This window comes from Ovis aries, chromosome 1 (assembly GCF_016772045.2).
Source record: "Ovis aries strain OAR_USU_Benz2616 breed Rambouillet chromosome 1, ARS-UI_Ramb_v3.0, whole genome shotgun sequence".
In the NCBI taxonomy this organism is placed as follows: domain Eukaryota; kingdom Metazoa; phylum Chordata; class Mammalia; order Artiodactyla; family Bovidae; genus Ovis; species Ovis aries.
The window spans coordinates 178,770,361-178,794,488 of NC_056054.1; the positions used below are offsets into that span (position 1 = coordinate 178,770,361).

At 40.6% G+C, this 24,128-nt stretch overlaps 1 protein-coding gene across 2 annotated transcripts in view; it reads left to right on the forward strand.

The window, feature by feature from the left end:
• Positions 1–24,128, forward strand: part of BOC (BOC cell adhesion associated, oncogene regulated) — a 273,171-nt gene that overhangs the window by 88,518 nt on the left and 160,525 nt on the right. For both annotated transcript variants that reach the window (XM_060417718.1, XM_060417722.1), the window contains exon 2: positions 22,172–22,324. The gene's annotated coding sequence lies outside the window, so the exon portion shown is untranslated. The remainder of the gene's footprint in view (positions 1–22,171; positions 22,325–24,128) is intronic.

The window sequence follows — 24,128 nt, forward strand, 5'->3', positions numbered from 1 at the left end:
TTCTGTATGAAAACTTTTAGGGTCCTGAAGTAATTTACATTTCTTAACACATTATGGCAGTTGTAATACTTTATGCCATGCCTTTCCATAGAACCCTTAGCTAGGCATTTAAAAACATTCTAGTGAAGTAAGTTGGGAATATGCATAGTTCCATTTTATAAGTGGGAAAACTGAGGCTGTTTTTCTTCTGTCTGCTTATTATGCCTACAGTGTGCTGCTGCAATCACCTGGGCCAGCTTCCTCCACAGGCAGGATCCTTGACCCTGAATGGATGGTGGTGAGAAGGAGCAGATTGCTACCACCCTTCCATAGACAAGGGCCAGAAGGAGGATGGACAATTAGGATGCCACACAACCAGTAACTTTCTTGGAAGTAGGGACATGACACTACCCTTCTCCATGCTAATCTAAATGCCACACTGTCTTTGTCAGCTGCTAAAGTATCTGGGAGATTATATCATTAGGATGACTCACACAATTAAATGATTACTTGCTTTTGTTTTGTTTTATTTTGTACTCATTTTTTAAATTTGACCTTCTGCTGCCCTATGCTATCATAAATTGCATCTTTCTGAAGGCAAGTTTGCATACATGAGTATATATTAGTAGCATTTCAACTTATGGGCATTGTCTTTAAAAGGGGGCTGGAACAGTCTTTTGCGGGATCTTCAATTAAGATATTTGCTAAATAGCTTTAGGGCAAATATTTTTGGCTGAAAACTCTAGTAGGAAAATGAAAAGAATTCTGCAAGCAAAGAACGTAGCTTATTGTGTTCAGTTATTTTTCCACAAGGAATAGGTACAGGATGTGAGGTTAAAAATCATTGTTATGACCAGTAGGTGACTGACATGGTTTCTTTCTTAAAAATATGATCTCTGTGACCACAACTGATTGTAGGAGAAACCATGGAGATGTTTCTCTTCATCTATTTTCCTTTCCTGTGCTCCTCTCCCTACTAGTGGTTTGTTTTTACCTATGAATTTGGTGGGCCTTGTCATTCCATCGCGATGTCTTGATCTCTGCCCTACCCTTTGATGTTTCCCCTGAGTAGCATCTCCTACTTGGGAGCAAATCCATTCCCCCACTTCACTACTTTCCAGTCCGGGTATGACTTCATAATAATTGGACAATTGCAGGCATATCCCAAGAACAGGGGATTTTCGGGGCCAAGGAGCTCCATGAAGCCCTCTTCTCTAGTTCCCTGTGAAGGGTCTGCTCACTGGTTAAGTATGGCCCCTTCAGACTTCTCTTCTCGGCTATCACAGAAGGAGCCAAGACTCTTGACAAGGCTTGTGAACAAAACGAAGGAAGCTGTTGCAGTTGTAACGTTATTCCCTGCTTTGGTGGCATCTATCATTAGAAGGGATTGGAGGTGTTTTGCACGCAACTGGCACATGGTAAGCACAGTGTATATGCTGGCAGAGTTGAACAGACTGCCAAGAAAAAGAGACTACCCTCCCGCCATAAAACTCCAGCAGAAGTTGGCTAGTGTTTGGGAGAGTGATCCTTAAGAGGTGTCTAAAGCTCACAGGAGGCAAGAAAAATCTGCTTGTAAGCCTTGAAAGGGTTAAAATATGTCTTTTGTGGAGAGCATGGATCTTCATAGGGTAGCTGATGGAGTGGGTGAGCCAGGGGGCTTTTTGTCACAGTCAAAACCATTTGCGAACATTGGATAAAAGTACATCCGTGCCAGGAAGCAAAGGGATGGCCATTGTCTTTAAGAGCATCTTCTGTTGCACCTGAAAATGGGCAGCTCAGCGTGTGACACACAGGGATGCAGAGAAGGTCCACAGATGGCCTTGGTCCCAGAGACTCATCACCATCCTTTCCAGCTGTGAATCCTGATTCTCCTGGCACCGTTAGAGTGGCATTCCACACCCCTAGAAGCTGACACACAAACCCTGTGTGCATCCAGATATACACACACATGCACACGCACGCATGCACACACATGCAAACACGACGACAGTTTGTTAATTATTTGTTAATAAATACAACTGATAAAGATTACTGGTCATTCCCTTTGGCCAGATCAGCACACTCCTTAGGAATGAGGCATATGAGTTCAGTTTCAAAATCGTGTCTCCTTGAAGAAGCTTTAGGCACTCTCACAATGTCAGGGGCCAGGAGAACCACTGCCCAGTGCCTGTACAAGCTTCCTTTTCCTTAACTCTTAAAGCGAATCATTTCCCTCCCCATCCTACTCCCCAGAGAGATGCATTCTGTTCAGAGGGGCTCTTCAAAGACTGCTTTCAGTTGGCTGGGTTCTGAGTACTGTCCTACTGTCTGCTCCCCTGAATTTCCTCATAGTTCACTTGATTGGCACCTTAAGTATCCCAAGCATTTTGTCTCACGTATTTAGGGATGATATCCTGGCTTACTTCCACAGGTATCACAATCACATCCATTGTGTATGGACTTTAGTAGTTTAACTCTTATAGCAAACCGTATTTCTACAGTCCTAGAAGACACCTTTTGTGGCCTCTAGGCCCTCCAATGTCTTCTAACCTGTGATCTGTTGGTAGGAACAAACTCTCCCAAGTGACAGCTCCTGGGGCACAGAGAGGGATGCTGAATGGGTGTATTCCACCTACCATCCCTCCTCTGACTTAGGTGTTCACCTTGACCTCTTTAGTGAAGCTGGCTCGAGACATTCTTCCCACACTGCACATAAAGAATTGGAATGAGAGTTGGCTGAGTCCCTTAACAGCAACTTTTGGAGCAGTAGAATCAAATGAGAGATGAAAAAGCAGCTGCAAATGAATATGTGTGAACTAAAATGTTAGCAACCTGGACCCTACAGCAGGGCAGAGGGCAGAAGTTTAATTCTCCTCTCTCTGGGTCAGTTTATTGGTTGTAGCTTTCAGGATGGTGCCAGCTCCTCAAGTCTCACTCATCAGCAAACATCTACTAGTAACCTCCAACGTACAAAGTGTGGGTGTAAGATGAACAAAAGGTGAACAAGACAGGGTGCATACATTCCAGGAACTTATAGTCTAGTGAAGACAGAAACACTGGCTTCTTGGCAAGTGGTTCCTGGAATAAGTTACGGGATAATGACTGGCAAGAAGGAGAAGGAACATTAGGAATTGCCTGGAGAGGCATGTAACCTCGCAGTCCTTCCTGTAAGCACACGCTGTTTTTCTGCACTGTGAGCCCTGTTTGCCTTCTTCCTCCTTCTCCTACCCTCCCACTCTTTCCTCCTGTGGAGTCTGGCTGTTCTCCTGACTGAGGGCTGCCGAGCTGCTTTCCAGAATGAGTCATCTCCACCCACTCCCACACATAGAGCTGTGCCCCCTCCAGGAAAGGAACAAAGATCTTCAGAGTAAGCTCAAGTTTGAGCTGGTATATTTACTTATTTTAAAGAGGTTAAAGAGTGAAAACTCATTTGAATGTGAGTGAGTTTTGACACTCTTTTTTAAAGCACAAAGATGTGGTAAATTTTTAAAGAAATGTACCTATCCCGGTATCATGAAAGCCCCAGGCCTAGATACTTTGAACTAGTGAGTGAAAAAAAGCTAGGAAATAAACTAGCCTCATTCAAAAAGCCAACATGGAGTGTTGTATTAATTTCAGCTATAGCTCAGTCAGTAGAGAATCTGGCTGCAATGCAGGAGACCCAGGTTCGATTCCTAGGTCGGGAAGACCCCCTGGAGAAGGAAATGGCAACCCCCTCCAGTATTCTTGCCTGGAGAGTCCCATGGACAGAGGAGCCTGGCAGGCTACAGTCCATGGCGTTGCAAGAGTTGGACACGACTTAGCGACTTTACTACTAAAGTAAATTCTAAAACCAAGTGAAATGTTCCCAAAACAGGCATCCCTACAGATTCTATTGTTCATAAAATGGTGATCCAAGATATTATGAACTTGACAAGTATTTACCACCAGTCATCTTAGTGAGCACTGTAAATACTGACAATCTCAGTCCTCGTGGTTCCTTGATGATGTTTCTTCAAAGTAAAGGGCGTAGTTTCCTGAAAGTTCTGTGCTCTCTCTCACTCTCTTCCTCACCTTTCTTTCTCTCTGTCCCCCTCCCCCAACTTTCTTTCAGTTCCGCTCCCTCTGGCGTCCTCTCTCTTCCCACACTGGTGATAGTCATGGGGAGAGTCTGTTGGCAGCTATTAAACTAAAGTCCAGGCGCTGCTTTGTATCATCTATAGTTTGCAGCCTGGTTGTATTAGTCAGGGTAGACTCAGTTATGCTATAAGTAGCAAACAACTCCAAAATCTTAGTAGCTTAAAACAACAAAGTTTTCACTCAAGCCACATATCCATTACACGTTAGCAGGGATCTTTGCTTTTTGTATCATTTAGAGACCCAAGCTGATGGAGCAGCTACCACTTTGAATGTTGCTGGTGATTGCGCCGAAGGAAAAAGAATACTCAGGAAAGTCTTAAAACAGGCTCCAGGCTCCAGCCTGAAAGTGTCACATGTCACTTCTGTACAAAATTCAAAGGCAATATAATTAGTCACAATATTCACATTCATAAAGAATCCAAGAAGTTTAATGTTAACTTCATGCCAGAATAGAGAAAAACAAAATATTTGGCATACAGCACTATTGACTACCACAATGGTGTAATGGTGCTGATCCAAACCCTAAGATACGAGGTCACTGGGCAATTTCAACTTCATCATCGTAAATGTTGCCTCCTCAACCTTAAAAGAAAGTAGAAAAGGCACAGTTCCCACTAGATCCTTGGAATAATCTTATCCCAGGGTGATCTTTCATATCACTGTCTAGCCATGTCTCCACAAAGGCACGCACACACACACAAAATCGAGATAAGGAGGGACAGGGAGTTGGGAAGTGGGATGGTTCTCCAAAGGGATATAAAAAAAGAAAAAAAAAAAAAGAGGGAGGAGGCTAGGGTAATGAGGGAGGAGGCGAGGGTAAAATCCAATGCAGAGATTTTAAAATCAGACAAATTGGATTGGATTTACATCCTGCTTTCACCATTCATTGTCCATGTGAACTTGGGCAAGTTTCTTCACTCTTCTGTGTCTCAACTTCCTCATCTGAAAAAATGGGACTAATAAAGCTAAACTTACAAGTTTATTGTTGGGAAACACTGAGAGAAATCATGCAAATCCCTTAGCCCAGTGCTGGTAACTGGCAAGTCCTCAATAAGTGAGAACCATTATTGTTAGTGTTAGGATTGGAATAATAAGCAAATATCAGTACAATGTCTAAAAGAAATCATGTAGCAAATCTGAAGGATATTTAAAAATTTTTGCCTTTTCCTTGAGATGCTCTACTAAGTGTCAAGAAAAAGAATGTGAAAGAGATATGCACAAATAACAACAAATAATGCACTTGGAGAAGCCAGGGGTATGATATAGCAGGTATGCATTTCCAAGCATATAGTCCTTGGGAATTTCATGTATATAGCACTCCTAAAGTTCTCCTAAGATTCATGTCTACTTTAACCTTATATATTTATTGAGAGCCAGTTATGCATAGGCACCTCCAAATATCATTCCATTAACTATTGTAATAAACCCATCAGCTCAGATTTGGATCCCCATTTTACGAATGGGGTAAGAGCACAGCCTCTGGAGTTAGACGGCCTGGATTAATATCCAAACTCCACCAACAACCCGCTGAGTGTCCTCAGGCAACTTACTTTACTGATTGCACGTCTGTAAAATGGGAATAATAATTACATGTCACCAATATGCTGTGTTAATTTGATAAGATGTTCGTAAAATGCTGAGCCCAGTGATAGACATGTACTAGGGGCTCAATGAATGTTATCACCAACTGTGAGGAAATCAAGTCTCCAAAACCATAAGTCCCTTGCTCGAGATCACACAATTAGTAATTAGGAAAATTTAAAATCTAGTCTTTCCAAATCCAAAGCACATGTCCCTGTGTTTAACCACATAATTTTATTATTTACACTCAAATAATTGCCCTTAGGACTGCATTAATCTTCTGAAATTTGGGTCCAGCAATTATCAGGCATAGTTGCAGAAAGCAAGAAATTGTGCAGTGGGCAGACTCTAACAGTGAGAATAAGTAAATGGAGTTACTCTATTTTCAGTACTGGTCCAAACTGGCTCATAAAGATAATTATATTCTAAGAAAGGGGAGGAGTTACTTCAGAGTTTTAGATTACTTATTATTGAGTACCTGCATCTGTCAGGCTCTGTGCTAGTTATTTCCCTGTTTTCTCATTTAATCTTCACACCGACCTGTGAAGAAAAGTACATACTTACTTTCCTTATTTTACAGGGAGGAGACTAAGATTTAAAGGGTTAAGTAATTTACGCAGGGTCACGCAAGTGGAAAATGGCAAAACTCCTGAAAGATGAATTAGGTTGACAACTACCTTTAGTAACTGAAAATGTAATCCCATTTTAAAAAATAGTCAGTATGTTTCCCCATCATCAGAATAATAAATGGTCATCACAGAAAGTCTAAAAGTAGTGCAAAGTGCAAAGAAGCAGGAAAGATTATCCCTAACTCTATCACTCAGAGTCAATCACTGTTAAGTCTTTTAATATAATTCCTTCAGGTCTTTTTTCTGTGTTTCTTTTTCATTATGTAGTTGAGATCGTACTACAACAGTTTGCAATGCTGTTTTTTAAGAGATCAAGAATGAATTCAGCAGTCGTTTCTAGTTAATACAATAACATCTTCGGTTATACGAATTCAGGAATTGATCATTATAGCTGCCATTTATTGGCTATGTCTCTATGCCTGGCACCACACAAAATAGTTTTGACTAAAGTATCTCCTTGTACCTAAACCTATAAAGTAGGCATTAAATAATCAAAACAGATGTATAGAACAGTCTTTTGGACTCTGTGGGAGAGGGAGAGGGTGGGATGATTTGGGAGAATGGCATTGAAACATGTATAATATCATATATGAAATGCGTCACCAGTCCAGGTTTGATGCATGATACTGGATGCTTGAGGCTGGAGCACTGAGACGACCCAGAGGGATGGTACAGGGAGGGAGGTGGGAGGGGGGTTCAGGATGGGGAACACGTGTATACCTGTGGTGGATTCACGTTGATGTATGGCAAAACCAATACAATATTGTAAAGTAATTAACCTCCAATTAAAATAAATTTATATTAGAAACAAAACAAAACACTGCCAGGCTATAGCCTGTGGTCACCATAAAGTCTCTTCTGTTTTCCATCCCTTTTCTATCTGCAGCACAGTGAGGCTTGATGCCCACGATGATGACCACAGTGATGACTCACAAGCGTCACAGATTAAAAGGGTTTAACTGTACTTCCTTCCCTCAGCTTGGATAGTCCCACACTTGAGCAGCCCAGCTTACAGGACCACTCAGTGGACATCAGAAACTGGAAATGAACCACATCTCCCTAATGTTGCCTGGGTCATATTCCAATTTCCTCCTTCAGGCATTTGTGCTGGCTCTACTGTAGCCCTCTCGTCCCTGAGAGGGATGAGATCTGAACTGGGATCTAAACTTCAGGACTACTTTTTCTGCAACCCTCAGAAACTTCCTTAACTAGACACAGACTGAGTGGAAAATGGACTACTTTTGAAGGGAGTCATTGGCCTGTGGGATAGGAAGAAAAGAGAGAAAAGTCTTTTTGAGATTAATGAAAGTGCTCTCAGCAAAGTAAAATCTGAAAATAGCCTCCATGTGGTATTGACCCACATGGTCATTGACATGACCCCTAAGGGTCCTAAAGGGAGATGCTAGGGGAGGCTCTGGCTGCAAAGATGCTAAAGGTCAGGAGTGGACTTTCAGGGCTTGTTGCTTTATGTTTAAAGACTAGGTCTGTGTTTTGACAAATGAACTTGCTAATAGTCGCCACTTGAATTGTTGCTTCCAGCTCTCTGTTTGTTTTAAATAAGGAGATTCAGCCAGTAGTAATGGGAGGAGCTGCAAATGACTTCCCTACTTGGGAGTGCCTGCTTGTTTTTCCATCTGCCTGGGCATGCTGGATGTGCAGGCTACACTCACAGACTCATACATCTGAGGAGAGAGCCTAAGGGAGCCCTCGATCTGTATATTTATATAGGAGGTGTGTGTTAATATATGAGGGGCACTCAAGTATCAAAATACTTAGGTAACCATGGGTGAAAAGAGGAAGTCTGTTGCAAGAATTTAAATATAGAGAATATACAGTTTTTCATATATTCATTTCATTCTTCATTCATTTGACAAACCTTTATTGAGCACCGTCTATGAGAAGCAGTGTGATTTGCTGTAACACATGCTGTTATTTCTAAAAGATGAGAATTATTCTTCCCCTTTCAGAAGCTTGCCATTTGATGGGGGTACTATCTGATCATGCACTAAAGCATAGAAATCACCCACAGAGAAAGATAATGCAGGAATGCTATCGAAGGTAGGTGCTGTAGAAATCCAAAGAAGCTAATCTTCACTGCTGGCTCAGAAGACATCAAGAAAGAGAGGCAGAGGGGGAACTGAACAGCAAGTATGGACAGGCAAAGAAAATGGTCTCATACCCTGAGAATTGTAAGCAGACTGGTTTATCTGGAAAGTAATCACACAGGAAAGTGTATTGAAATGAAATTGGAAGCTAAGGGTCAGGTTGGGAAGTACCTCCCAAGGTTTCAGAAATTCAGGAGATAAGGGTGATGTTAGAGCAGAGGATAGCTCTTTACTTTCTGAGTGTCTGCTACGCTAGCAAGCTATCACTGTGTGTTAAGGAAATAAATTCATACAGAATGTGGCAAAGTTGTGGAAAACAGCCTCAGAATAAAAGACAGCTCTTTAAATTGAATCAATTAAGAAAATTAAACTATGCTTATTTTTTCACCATGGGCCACTGGAAAGGTCATCATAAACATTGATATAGCTAAATTTTCCTTACTCCAACCCCAAGGTCACCAAGGAAGCTTACAGCTATAATGTAGGTCTACAGGAGAGGAAGGCTACCTTGGTGAGCTACCTGCCACTCTGGCCTTGCATGTTGCTTTCTTTAGATCTTTGTGAGCAGGAATAAGTGTCCTCAGTGGGATCTGCTCTTGGGACACTGGCTGAACCTTTAAAGCTTAAGACTAAACCCTGGACTTTGCTAAATTCACCACAGTCAGTGGCCCTTTCTTAAGTTCCATGTGGGCAGCTCACCAGCTTTCCCTCTGGGCCTCCTGAGGGAATACCTCATCATTCAAGATACTCAGTTTCAGGTAATGGAAAAGTTTAGTTTATAGACCCAACTGTGTATGGCATATGTAAATAATCGAGAAGTGAATAGAATAAAATACCCTTACACTAAAAGACCCTAAATGTTTACTTTTTTTTGATGATTCGAGAACTACTTCCTCAAAACATCCAGAAGGTATTAGAACTCTTAAAACACAACAGAAAACAAATAACCTAATGGAAAAAAAAAATGGGTAAGATCATTGAACAGGCACTTCACCAAGAGGATATCTGGATGACATTGGAGCACATAAAAAGTTGTGAACAGCACTAATCATTAAGGAAATGCTGATTAAAACCAGATAAGTTACCACTGATTATAATGGCTATAAGAAGAAAACCCTGACAATGTCACGTGCTGACAAGAATGCAGAGCAACTTGGACTCTAGGCATTGCAGGTAAGCTGCGAAAAGTTTGCCAGTTTTTTTTTTTTTTTAGTTAAATATGCACAAACCATATGATCCAGGAATTCCATTCCTGGATATTCACCCAAGTGAAATGAAAACTTATTTTCACATAAAAATGTGTATATGCATGTTTATAACCACTGTAGTCATCATCACCAAAAACTTGAAACAAGCCAAATGTCCTTCTGGGAAAGATGGAAAGCAAAAGGAGAAGAGTGTGGCAGAGGATGAGATGGTTAGACACCATCACTAACTCAATGGACACAAACCTGAGAAAACTCCAGGAGACAGTGAAGGACAGAGAAGCGTGGCAAGCCCCAGTCCATGGGGTTGAAGAGTCAGGCATGACTTAACAACTGAACAACAATAAGCAAAAGTCACTTCAGAATTTTACAGTAATTTAGAGGCCACAGACATTATGATCAATTAGTGTCATCAGGTGGTACCATAGACAATATGTCGTATGTTTTCTTCTATGAGTTAAGATTCCAGATAAAGTGAGGATTTTATGCTACCACAAACATCAGAAAATGTGCGAGCTGTTCACTGATGCTTATGTTATCCATGCTGTGTATGTCTGAGTCCCTGTGTCTAAGCATGTAGGTACTGAGTATGAAATGCAGGTTTTGAAGGAGCGGAAGGGTGAAGTATGTGAATGGGAGGAGCACAAGAAGGTCTGCATATAGAATGAATGAAAGAGTCTCTGTCAGTGCTGGCTTCATCCCCGGGACAAAGTGAGGCAGCGCCTTCATACGTGTTGGAATTAAAATTTTTAAATTACAGCTTAAAACCATTGAATGTCTTTTAAAATTGGTCTCTTTAGGGCTGTAGGAGGTACTGTTTTTTAGATGAATTTAAAAGAGTTGACAGACTTAAATAACTGGCAGGACAGGAGCTACTGCCAGGGGAAGCTAACTCCTTACATGGGTGCAATCTCTGTCATTTGCTGTCCTCTATACACAAGCGCTTGATTTGGTGTGACCCAGCCTCTCCACTCTGAAGCAGCAAAAGTTCTTCGGCTGCAAATCTATCTCCCTAATCCCAAAAGTGCTTGTTAGGCATGGGAAAGCCACTAACTGGATTAAAAGAGGCTTAAGTTTACCAGCAGGTGGCAATAGAGGTAATTGGGTCTCCGGAAAGATTAAACTTCTCTTACTTTATAAACCAGAGATGGAATCTTCAGAGGTTGATTGGGCCCCAGTTTCACTTCCCCCTGCCTAGCATATCACGAGTTGGAATTGTTCAAGCCAGAATGCTATAGGCAGACACATAAACCTTTCCTCCCTGAGCTGCTGCTGTACTCTCTTTGCTGAGTGTCTCCTCTAAGTTTGATGTATTAATGGAAAAATTAGAAATAGCAGCAAAATCATGTTTAGTATCATAAACTACATTTATTTGTGGTTCAGAGAAGCTTGAAAGGTGAAATAAAACACTGCTTTCAGATATAACCTCCTGACATTATTAAATAAGCTAACCCAAACTCTCAAAGAGCAAAGATGAAGCAATCAGACTAATTTTGAATGTCAAAGGGACTCCAAGTTCCTAAGGGAATTCCTCTGACCTTTGTTAATTCCTTTCACACAGGAGAAAACCTGTAGTTTTCAATGGAAAAATGAACTTTTTATTCATACACTGTAATTTCAAAGGCCAGTGGAACAAGAGAGTATACTGTGTTTCCACTGGACAGCAAAGTGTTACAAAATGTTTCACCTGACTATTCTCACCCTGAAACTTACCAACTGTGTGAACATCTTCCTGCTGTGCCAGCTTTCTCTGGTTCTCTCCCTGCAGACAGGTTCCTAGCTCCTAGTTTCATCTCCACAGTCTATCTGTTCTGTGGTTCCTCTCTCCCTTTATGGTTTTGTTTGTTTGCTTTAACAATCTCTCTCTTATGACTGAAAGGAAATTTGGAATACATATTTAGAAAAATAAAAACTATGCTGTATTTCTTGGTAAGGCTCATTTCAATTTCGTATTTCTAAAAACCAGAAATAAATTATTTTTTCATTTATTTAACTTAAAGTTTTTAAATATATCATGTGATTCAAAATTCTAGTAATACATCCTTTTATAATTCAAAAGGATGAAAGAGGATTTGGTGATTCTATAGCAATTATGGGAGGAGAATATTGCTGACGAAAATAAAACTGGAAAATGTGCCCCTGAAAAAAAAAATCCAGTGATACAAACAGGTAAAAATGTTCTTTCTTACCCCTTCTCCCAGTCACACAGTTCTCTTTTGGAGCACCTCCAAGCCAGGCTTCAGCAATACGTGAACTGTGAACTTCCTGATGTTCAAGCTGGTTTTAGAAAAGGCAGAGGAACCAGAGATCAAATTGCCAACATCCGCTGGATTATGGAAAAAGCAAGAGAGTTCCAGAAAAACATCTATTTCTGCTTTCTTGACTATGCCAAAGCCTTTGACTGTGTGGATCACAATAAACTGTGGAAAATTCTGAAAGAGATGGGAATACAGACCACCTGACCTGCCTCTTGGGAAACCTATATGCAGATCAGGAAGCAACAGTTAGAACTGGACATGGAACAACAGACTGGTTACAAATAGGAAGAGGAGTGCATCAAGGCTGTATATTGTCACCCTGTTTATTTAACTTCTATGCAGAGTACATCATGAGAAATGCTGGACTGGAAGAAACACAAGCTGGAATCAAGATTGCCGGGAGAAATATCAATAACCTCAGATATGCAGATGACACCACCCTTATGGCAGAAAGTGAAGAGGAACTAAAAAGCCTCTTGATGAAAGTGAAAGAGGAGAGTGAAAAAGTTGGCTTAAATCTCAACATTCAGAAAACGAAGATCATGGCATCTGGTCCCATCACTTCATGGGAAATAGATGGGGAAACAGTGGAAACTGTGTCAGACTTTATTTTGGGGGGCTCCAAAATCCCTCCAGATGGTGACTGCAGCCAGGAAATTAAAAGACCCTTACTCCTTGGAAGAAAAGTTATGACCAACCTAGATAGCATATTCAAAAGCAGAGACATTACTTTGCCGACTAAGGTCCGACTAGTCAAGGCTATGGTTCTTCCTGTGGTCATGTATGGATGTGAGAGTTGGACTGTGAAGAAAGCTGAGTGCCGAAGAACTGATGCTTTTGAACTGTGGTTTTGGAGAAGACTCTTGAGAGTCCCTTGGACTGCAAGGAGATCCAACCAGTTCATTCTGAAGGAGATCAGCCCTGGGATTTCTTTGGAAGAAATGATGCTAAAGCTGAAGCTCCAGTACTTTGGCCACCTCATGCGAAGAGTTGACTCATTGGAAAAGACTCTGATGCTGGTAGGGATTGGGGGCAGGAGGAGAAAGGTACGACCGAGGATGAAATGGCTGGATGGCATCACGGACTCGATGGATGTGAATCTGAGTGAACTCCGGGAGTTGGTGATGGACAGGGAGGCCTGGTGTGCTGCGATTCATGGGTTCGCAGAGTTGGACATGACTGAGGGACTGAACTGAACTGAACTGAATGCTATTATTTTCTGATAAATACTGCCAGAGACATTATATGCATTTATAAGCAGTTAAACCTATATATTTATGTATGTACATATGTATATATATGTGTGTGTTTATACATTCTTTATTTTTCTTATTTCTACACAAATCATAGCATACTTTTATACAAAAGCACCCTACTTCTTCTATTTTATTACTTACCTGAGTTATCTTGGCAATCATTCCCTATCAATCCAGAAACAATTCTGCTAGGGATCTCTAATGAATCTCAAGAGGTTCCTGTTTCTGAAACGTTTGTTTAGGGGCTGCATACCCTTCTCTCCTTATTTCCTGTTTTCCTAACCATTTATTAGGCTAAGGCTCCTTAGAGAAGTATCATGGTGGAATTTTTTTCTTCCAAAGGGGGAAATAATTCTAGAATTTGACAGTAGTCATCAAAGTAACCAACAAGGTTCAGATGGTAAAGAATCTGCCTGCAATGTGGGACACCTGGGTTTGATCCCTAGGTTGTAAAGATCCCCTGGAGAAGGGCATGGCAACCCACTCCAGTATTCTGGCCTGGAGAATTCCATGGACAGAGGAGCCTGGCAGGCTACAGGACATGCGGTTGCAGAGTTGGACATGACTGAGCGACTTTCACCTTCTTTGACATCTTTTACTTCCTTTATAAGCTCTGTCTCTCAGTATTGGTGCTGATTCTAGAACACGCCCATTGTTCCCTTTGAATCAGCTATCACCAACTGATAATTATGGGCAAAATCTCCAGCTGAAACTGGTAAAATTCATAGGGCACTCCCCATCACAATTCAAATAGATTCCTCAAAACCACTTCTCAGAACTAACCAATATCCTACAAGTAAAGAAGCACTCCAAGGCATAAAATCTATAACAGAGAATTACAAAGCTCAAGGCCTCATTATCCCTTGTACTAGTCCCTGAAATACTACTATTTTACCAGTGAAAAACCAATAAAAACTGAGAGTGTAGGTTGTCCAAGACCTTCAAGAAATAAACATTGTTATCCCTCAACGCCTTATTGTTCTTAACCCTCAATGGAAGCAAATTATTTTCTGTAATTGATTTATGCAGTGCATTCTTTAGTTTTCCAGTTGATAAAGCTAGCCAATGCCTTTTTGCCTTCATTTGGGAAGAAAATTCACTTGGACAGCAGTTCTTCGCTGTTGTATTGAGAGTCCTTCCTATTTCTCACAAACTCTGAAGGTTGGTCTGGATACTATAAAGTTTCCTAGATGTTCTATTTTGTTGCAATATGTGGGTGATTTGCTCCTTTGCTCTCCTCAAGCCTCCTCACAGGAAGACAGCATACACCTGCTAAAGCTTTTAGCCCTAAAAGCTTTAGCTGGCTTTTAGGGCCAGCTTTGTCGCATAAGGTCGACAAAGAAAAATTGCAGTTTTCCCAAATCCAGGTCTGATATATAGGGCATCTGAAACTAGAACAAAGGCTACACCTAGATCCAGGTAGACTTCATGGTTTCCTAAGTTTCCCGAAACCCCAAACTAAGTACCAACTGCAAGGTATCTCAGGCTAGTTGCTGAAATTGGATTCCAGATTTCTTTTTTACAGTCAACCTCTGTGTGTGTGTGTGTGTGTGTGTGTGTGCGCGCGCGCGCGCGTGCACGCTCAGTCTCTCAGTCATGTCTGATTCTTTGCGACCCCATGGGCTGTAGCACACCTGGTTCTTCTGTCCACAGGATTTTCCAGGCAAGAATATTGGAGTGGGTTGCCATTTCCTCCTGCAGCCAAACCTCTCTATGTTTTTACTATATAATAAAAACCCAATTTTATAAGAAGAATTGGACTACATAGCTTTTAAGACCTTGAAGGAGAGTTTGATGACTCCATCTGCCCTTTGGCATCCCAATTATTAGGAATGCCCTCGTATTTGAAAGGAAGGGAGTGCCCCTGGTACACCTACCCCAGAACATGGAGACCACCACTGAGCCATAGGATTTTCTAGCCAGCAACTGAACCCTGTGACATGGGGATACATCCTTACCTGGCAGACTCCTCTTGAACTTTATAATGATCAAAGAACCCATTTTGCTGATCAGGTACTTGATAAGTCAATGTTGTTTGTTAAATTTCCAATAAATACCACAAATATGTGGGAAAATGCAATAAAAATAGAAACAAATTTCCTTACTTAATATGATTATATTCTTTTCAGCCCAAAAGAGCACTAATGGGCAAACATTCTCCCTCAAATCTGAAATGAGAAAGATATCCAAATTATCACTGTTATTTAACTTGCACTGGTTCTGGTCAATAAACTTAACAAAATAAAGAAAATAGAGTTTGCATTAGTTTGCTAGGGCTGCCACAACAATATACCATAGACTGGGAGGCTTAAACAACAAATTAATTTTCTCACAGTTCTGAAGGCTAGAAGTCCAAGATTAAGGTACAACTGAGCGACTTCACTTTCACTTTTCACTTTCATGCATTGGAGAAGGAAATGGCAACCCACTCCAGTGTTCTTGCCTGGAGAATCCCAGGGACGGGGGAGCCTGGTGGGCTGCCGTCTATGGGGTCGCACAGAGTCGGACACGACTGAAGCGACTTAGCAGCAGCAGCAGCAGGGTCAGTTTCTGGTGAGGTCTCTCTTCCTGGCTTGCAGATGCCTAATTTTTCATTGCACTCTCATATGGCATTGAGAGAAAGAGAGCAAACTCTCTGGTGTCTCTTCTCATAATACAATAATCCTATTGGATCTGGGCTTTCTCAACCCTTATGACTTCACTTAATCTGAATTATTTCCTTAGAAGCCCCATGTCCAAATATAGCCACAATGAGGGCTAGGCCTTCAACATACGTTTTGGAGGACACATTCAGTCCATAAGAGAGACATACACTATGGAAAGGAGATAAAATGATCATTATTGAGTCACAAGGTTCCTCTGTCTATGAAATTTTCCAGGCAAGAATACTGGAGTGGGTCGCCATTTCCTACTCCATGGGATCTTCCTGACCCAGTGATCAAACCCATGTCTCTAGTGTCTCCTGCACTGGCAGGCAGATTCTTCCCCGCTGAGTCATTTGGGATAGTGCACAATATGGTTATATACCCCCAAACTTAAGTGACTCTATTACAAATAATGTAAAAATTCACTGAGGTGGTGAGATACACCCTGGGTACAAAAATCAAAGCTATATAACAGTAACCACTCAGAAGAGATAGAGGGAAAGATCCCATTGAAAATAGCAGCAATAAAAATAAATAAAAACACCAAGAGATGAACTTAAGAAACGTGTGAGATTTTTATGAAGAAAATATCCAGTTGCTTCTAAAGATGAAAATGAGTCCTTTATCAAATGAAAATTATCTGTAAAGAGACTCAACCATATAAAAATGTCTACTCTCTCTGCTACTGCTAAGTCACTTCAGTCGTGTCTGACTCTGTGTGACCCCATAGACGGCAGCCCACCAGGCTTCCCTGTCCCTGGGATTCTCCAGGCAAGAACACTGGAGTGGGTTGCCATTTCCTTCTCCAGTGCATGAAAGTGAAAAGTGAACGTGAAGTCGCTCAGTCGTGTCTGACCCTTAGCTACCCCATGGACTGCAGCCTACCAGGCTCCTCCATCCATGGGATTTTCCAGGCAAGAGTACTGGAGTGGGGTGCTAATGCAATTCTAATACAAATTCCTACATGATGTTTTTTTGGGACAAAACTTATCCTAAAGCTCATATAGAAATAAAAGTAAGAATAGAAGAATTGTGAAAAACAGGAATGCAGATGGCTGTGTGGTGAAAATTCAGAAAGACAGGCCCTCTCATATCTCGGGGGTTATAAATCCTCAAAAGGGCAGTCTTACAATATTTATTAAACTTACAAATTCACATATCCTTCAATCCAGCAATTCTGCTTCTAGGAATTTATCCTTCAGGCATATGCTTCTATATGCAAAATGACATATGAACAAGGTTATGATTTAAACTATTTTAGTACTTTGAGATAGTAGGGCCTACTTTATAGCAGTGGTGTTGAGCACAAAGAGTGTGGTTCCAGTGTCAGTCAGGACTGGAAGAGATTCATCCCCAATCTGGAGAAGTGTTTCTTCAAGCCAATAAAAAGAGAGAATTGGAAAGAATTCCCATAGCTCCTGGAGCCCTGTTATTGATTGGAAGGACACTGGAGAGGCTATTAGAGAGCTGAAAGTGTCTGAAGCACTTAGGTTTGTAACAATGTTTTCTCCAGTGTCCGAGCTCTCTACAGTAATAGCAGAAAATAGACAGCTTTGGTTTCATTTAGGAATCTTCATTTGTTGGAGTTGAAGATTAAGAGTTTTTGTGGTCTTTCTTTTAGGTGACTCATCTAGTGTGTGAGAAAGCTGTTTGCCAGATTAACTAAATCTGGAGTGAATATAGTTTCCCATTTCATTCTGGTCCTTTTTACTAGAAAGGAAAGGTCTCAGTTCAGCCCATTAGCAAACATGAAGTTAAAAGCTACCTGGGTAGAATCAACATCTCAAGGGAAGACTAGAATCTTCCTTAAAAATAATCTGAAGTCAATTGTCATACTAATGAACAGGTTCAGACTGTTGTGTGCAATCCTGAATTTTGTTCCAATCAACAGGCTTTGGAAAAGCCCTAGGAATTTCTGGATGAAGTCACCTAGCAATTGTCTAAGCCTGATACATACTAAGTTAGTGGGCTGGTCTCCTGGTTATAATTTCTAGAAAACTTTCAGTATTTTCCTATTTAGCGGTTTTCATCCAATGCTGGGCCTGGCCTTCACCAACAAGTGTATGAATTAGCTGATGTAAGTCAGAGAAACCAGGCTGATAATTTTGAATCACTATATTGAAATTGCTCAGCAAAACTGTAAGGATCTTAAGTTATCTTGGTAAAATCTTGGACTATGGCTTGCAATTCAGCTTTAGTCCAGAAAATATAAGAAAGTAAGAGTTTAGTTTCTAGATCCCTTTTCCAAAGGAATGGGCCAAAGGCTTCTCAACTACTTTCAGCTGCAAAAATCTGACCTCAAAATCAGACTGAAATACCAAACAAGTACTTGTATACAGAAAGAACAAGGCCTTACTGAGAAAGAACAAAGCCTTAAAACAGATCTTGCATGAAACCTGGAGAGCTTCAAAAGCAAAAGGGGGCATAAGTTTGGATCCAGAAGAAAGACATACCTTTAAACTCCAGGGTCAGTGAGAAAAGCAGTGAACCCAATGGGCTCAATCATGGATACTGATCATACCTGTTCACTCACCAGCTCCCAAGCTGTCAGGGGTTTACTCTGGTCCCTGTCCAGGCCAACAAAATGTTGACCTAAAACAAATAGACTGCCAATTATTTCTTCAGCAAAAAGAAAAAGGGAGTTTATTCAGGATCAGCAGAGAATTGCAACTTTGTGTCTGCAACCGTGGTGGGCCATGTGCCAGTTCCTACACAGGAAGGGAAAGACAGCCTGCTAACAGAGAGAAAAAGGAAGCTGGGAGGGTTGTAGTAAATTCAGTCCATGGCTTTTCATTGGCTGAGTCCTTGTTCCTAAATAAGAGGAGTTTTTCCTTCTTCCTATTGGGCTCTGCTATGGTCAAAGGGCATGAGAGCTCCCCCTTCTGGTCTCCCAACTCTATTTAACTGAGGTTTCTGTTCATTCATTTTCTTACAGGTATTGATGATATCAGAGGTTTTCTTCTTTTTCTATTTCCCAGAAAAAAAGATTTAAGACCATTAGAATAATCCATTCCTTAATAATGTAGTAGAATTTCCTCTGAATTCAACTGGTCCTGATGCTTTCTTATTTTCCAATTGTTTGGAGGATATTACTTCTTCAAAATTTTTGCTATTTTTTTTAATGGTAATTTGTTTGTGTACATATCCTATTGTCTTCTAGAGACATTTTAAATTTTTTTTATAAAAGTTATGTATTTAGTAGTATTTCATATTTATTTGCATAATTTTGAGAAAGGTAGTCTCTATGTTTCTTTTAACTTTCCTTGTTTTGATTTGCAGTTATTGTCCTCCTTTATAATTTTTTATTTTCTTATTGTATGTATTTGTGTTTTGCCTTAAGTACATTTTTTTTTATCCTACAAGGGACTAGCTCTTAGATGTAATGTACTCTACTCTTTTTTTGTTTGTTTGTTTTCGGTTAAGAAATTTTTGCTTTTATTTTGATTAACTTCTACTTCCCACTTTCTTTAGTTTTATTATTATCCCTAGTATCATTCAGTTCTTTGATGTTACTTTTTTCATTTTTGGCCTTTTTATTATTTGATATACGTAAGGCTATAGGCTTCCCAAGTGGTGCTAGTGGTAAGAACCTGCCTGCCAATGCAGGAGACGTAAGAGATGCGGGTTCAATCCCTGGGTTGGGAAGATCCCCTGGAGGAGGACATGGAAACCCACTCCAATGTTCTTGCCTGGAGAATCCCCATGGACAGAGGAGCTTGGTGGGCTACAGTCCATAGGGTCACAAAGAGTTGGACACAACTGAAGCAACTTAGCATACACTTAGCACACTCACAAGCCCTATTAATTTTTCTCTGAGCAGTGCCTTAATTGCACACTATAGGTTCGGTTGTGCTGCTGCTGCTAAGTTGCTTCAGTCATGTCTGACTCTGTGCGACCCCATAGATGGCAGCGCACCAGGCTTCCCTGTCCCTGGGATTCTCCAGGCAAGAAAACTGGAATGGGTTGCCATTTCCTTCTCCAATGCATGAAAGTGAAAAATGAAAGTGAAGTCGCTCAGTCGTGTCCGACTCTTCACAACCCCATGGACTGCAGCCCACTAGGCTCCTCCATCCATGGGATTTTCCAGGCAAGAGGACTGGAGTGGGGTGCCATGGCCTTCTCCTAGGTTCTGTTGTGCAGTTATTTCTAAATGGTTTTAGTACGTAAGTGAATTAATCATTGTCTTTATAGCACACTCTCATCATTGGTCAATGCATCAGTCAGTCAGTTCAGTTGCTCAGTCATGTCCGACTCTTTGCAATCCCATGAATCGCAGCACGCCAGGCCTCCCTGTCCATCACCAACTTCCGGAGTTCACTCAGACTCACGTCCATCGAGTCCGTGATGCCATCCAGCCATCTCATCCTCTGTCATCCCCTTCTCCTCCTGCCCCCAATCCTTCCCAGCATCAGAGTCTTTTCCAATGAGTCAACTCTTCGCATGAGGTGGCCAAAGTACTGGAGTTTCAGCTTTAGCATCATTCCCTCCAAAGAAATCCCAGGGCTGATCTCCTTCAGAATGGACTGGTTGGATCTCCTTGCAGTCCAAGGGGCTCTCAAGAGTCTTCTCCAACACCACAGTTCAAAAGCATTAATTCTTCGGTGCTCAGCCTTCTTCACAGTCCAACTCTCACATCCATACATGACCACAGGAAAAACCATAGCCTTGACTAGACGGACCTTAGTTGGCAAAGTAATGTCTCTGCTTTTGAATATGTGATCTAGGTGGTCATAACTTTTCTTCCAAGGAGTAAGCGTCTTTTAATTTCATGGCTGCAGTCTTCTGCAGTGATTTTCTTTTATTTACTTCATTGTTTATTCTTCTGGTTTTTAAAATGTTGTCATTTTTATAATTATGAACCCACCATTCTCAAGACTATTTTAGATGGTGGTTCCATAATTATAAAAATGATAACATTAAAAATAGCCTGTACTGTTCTTCCTATCCCCTCTCTGCCTCCTCCCCCAGCTCAATCAGAGATAGGCATTATCCTGACTTCTTTGTTTTTCATTCCCTTGCTTTTCTTTTTATATAGTTTGATGGCATCTATCTATCCCATGTCTATTCTTAAAATAGATTTTATTGTAGATTTAAAACTTTTCATTATTTTCTGACTATTCTGTAATTTTGATATTGATTTCCTCTTTGACTCAAGGGTTATTTTTAAAAGAGTTTGTTTTTTCTTCTTTATTTTTCAGGTCTTAGGGTATTTTGCTTGTTTTGCCATCTTGATTCATTATTAGGATTCTAGGTTTATAGGTTTATGATCACAGAATGTTTTCTGCACTATTTTAAATTTTGGAATTTATTAATGTTTTTCTTTGGCTGAAAATATGGCCAATTGTAACTGCCACACAGCTCATATAGAAACAGCATACTGTCTATGTCTAGTATATAGTTTGATATGTATCAATCAGATCTAATTATGTAATTAGTTATTATTCTCCTTTGTTTCTAGTTAATCTGTCATGGGGGACAGAACTAAAATTTCCTGCTACTGAACTATTTCATTCCGTCTCCCATGAATTTTTGCTTTGTAATTGTTGATTCCCTGCTAGCTAGTGTTCTAACTTTTTATATTGTTAAAACATTGTAAAGTATCATTCCTTGACTTCCTTAAGCTTTTCTTTTTTAATGTTGAGGTTATGACCCATTGCATTGGCCAGTGTTACTCTGTCCACCCTTTTATTCTCAGCTATTCTGGTTCCTTCATTTCAGGTGGGTCTCTATATATAGCCTATAGGTGAATTTTGCTTTGTGATCCAATTTGAAAATCTTTTCCTCATCTTTGACTTCTGTTATGTGTTGAATTATATTCCCCAAAATGTGTATGTTGAGTTTCTAACGTCCAGTTCCTCAGAATGTGATCTAATTTGGAAACTGGGTCATTGCAAAGGTAATTAGTTAAGATGAAATCATATGGGAAGGTAGGCCCCTAATCCAGTATGATTGGTGTCCTTATGAAAGGGGAAAATATGGACACAGATATATAGGGATAATGCCATGTCAAGAATGAAGTTAGCCAACTTACCTCAGCCTTCTAGACGCCAGAATTATGAGACAATACATTTCCGTTGACTGAGCCACACAGTTCGTAGTGCTTTGTTATAGCAGCCTTGACAAATTAATACAGCTCTTTGTAAATATCGGTTGATTGCTCAGTATTAGAATTTTATATTAACTGTAAAAATCTTTCATATGCCTTTATAAGTAAAAATTCATGGCAAATCGCTGAGGACCAGACATTGTAAGTGTTAACAGGACCTATAGGTGACCCCCTAAAATGTTCCAAATCCTTACAACCCTAAGAAAAACCAGAGTAGCTTATACCTGTCCTAACATTGGCATCCTCCAAAAATCTCAAGTGAGCAAGCTAAAAGCCAGCCATCTGTGAACACCTCCTTTTCTTTTCCAGACTGTGAGACTTACATGAATCAAAGGACTGAAACCAAGAAGAGTCTCTCCAGAAAAAGGAAAGGAAACCTAGACTTCTTGTCTGTATCCTGACACAGAGATACTGGGACTTGCCTGGCCGTTTGTAAAAAGGAAGCAACTTCTACTTCCTCCAGTAAGGGTAACTCTCTTGCCTAACTGTAAAGGGCTATTAAGAAAATGAGGTCACCCAAGGGCCCTAATTGAGATAAGATCTAGATTGTTGTCATCTTGAGCATTAATTTGTAATTTACTGTCCATGCTCTTTCTGTCAACCAACAAGTTTTTGTTTTGCGTTTTTACTTTGGTTATCAATATTTAACTGCAATTCATTAAGCAAAGCTAGAAGGCAGAAGCCAGAGAAGGCAATGGCACCCCACTCCAGTACTCTTGCCTAGAAAATCCCATGGATGGAGGTGCCTGGTGGCTGCAGTCCACGGGGTTGTAAAGAGTCAGACATGACTGAGCGACTTCACTTTACTTTTCACTTTCATGCATTGGAGAAGGAAATGGCAACCCACTCAGTGCTCTTGCCTGGAGAATCCCAGGGATGGGGGAGCCTGGTGGGCTGCCATCTATGGGGTCGCACAGAGTCGGACGCAACTGACACAACTTAGCAGCAGCAACAGCAGCAGACTGGGTGGGCTCTGAAGTTAAGGATGACTTGGTGTTACACCCCAAAGATGCCCTTGTTGCTGGCCTTTGAGAGAAAGCACAAGGACCCAGGCTTTATATATTCTCCCTCCATTCCTTCCCTTCATCCTTCCACTTCTTCCCTCCCAAGCCCAGTTGCCATGGAGAATACCAGATATACAATCTGAAGACAATGAACAGTAGCAATACTTTCAAACTGAAAATACGGACATCTAGTCCATACTTAGTATCAGGAATTTGGGTAGTTTCTAAACTCTGGCAGTAATGGCCTCTGTTGAAAGAGAGATAATGAGTGAACTGAGGATGAGAATTCTCCTATGTAAACATATGTAACACACATCTTATCTAAATATATCTCCAAAGAGGAAAACAAAAACTTTATCATACTGGTTATAAACTTGACCACTGGAAAGAATAAAATATAACCCAAAGGAAAAATAAGCAAAAAACACTTTTACTTGATTCTATATAAGTGCTGATGTCAGTATTTTTAAAATAAATAATTTTTTATTTGAGCAATTTTAGGTTCACAACAAGATTGAGTGGCAAAGTCAGAGAGTTCCCATATACCGCTTATCTTCACACAGAACAATCTTGCCCAAGCTCAACATCCATCCTGCACCCCAGTGGTACAGTTGATAAGCCTACAATGATACCATATCACCTAAAGTTCATAGTTAATGCTACAGTCCATTCTTGATGTTGTACATTCTGTGGGTTTTGACTAGTATACAAAATAGTTTCTCTGCCCTGATAATTCTCTGGGTTTGTCCAATCATCTTTCTCTTCCTTTATCCCCTGGCAACCACTTACCATTTTGTGTCTCCATAATTTTACCTTTTCCGACAGGTCATGTAGCTGGAGTCACACAGTGTGTAGTCCTTTTTAAAACAGTTTCTTTCACTTAGAAATATTCATTTAAGTTTTCTCCATATCTTTACATGCCATGACAGCTCACCTCTTTATAGTGCTAAATAATATTCCATTATCTAGATTGTTACAGTTTACTTATCTATTCATCTAATGAAGAATAGCTTGGTTGTTTCCAATTTTTCATAATTATGAATAGAGCTGCTTAAATGTCTGTGTGCAGGTTTTGTGTGGATGTAAGTGTTAAAATCCTTTGCAGAAATACCAAGGAGAACAATGGTATGAGTACATTTAATTTTGTAAGAAATAGCCAAGTTCAGTTCAGTTGCTCAGTCGTGTCCGACTCTTTGCTGCTCCATGAACCGCAGCACGCCAGGCCTCCCTGTCCATCACCAACTCCCGGAGTTCACCCAAAC